We start from the raw sequence: 223 nt of genomic DNA on the forward strand, positions 1-223 counted from the left end.
AAAAAATATATAATTATTTTAGAGGATATGTAATTGTTTTATATCTAATTAAATAATGAGTACAAAAAATTCGATGCTTATAAAAATTATATTTCCAAAATTGCATGATTATTTTTTAGCAATGCGTTCGTATAGCAATTATTTTTTTAAAGTTAAATGATTATTTCTTTACTCTGTTTTAATTTGAACTTTTATTTATTTGTTACAGAATCATCGTAGCGAC

At 20.2% G+C, this 223-nt stretch overlaps 1 protein-coding gene across 1 annotated transcript in view; it reads left to right on the plus strand.

Annotated features, from left to right (window-relative positions):
* LOC108695124 (fringe glycosyltransferase) overlaps nucleotides 1–223 on the plus strand; it is a 118,672-nt gene that overhangs the window by 117,424 nt on the left and 1,025 nt on the right. The window lies entirely within an intron of this gene.

The sequence above is a fragment of the Atta colombica genome, unplaced genomic scaffold (genome assembly GCF_001594045.1).
Source record: "Atta colombica isolate Treedump-2 unplaced genomic scaffold, Acol1.0 scaffold126, whole genome shotgun sequence".
NCBI classification, from domain to species: Eukaryota; Metazoa; Arthropoda; class Insecta; order Hymenoptera; family Formicidae; genus Atta; species Atta colombica.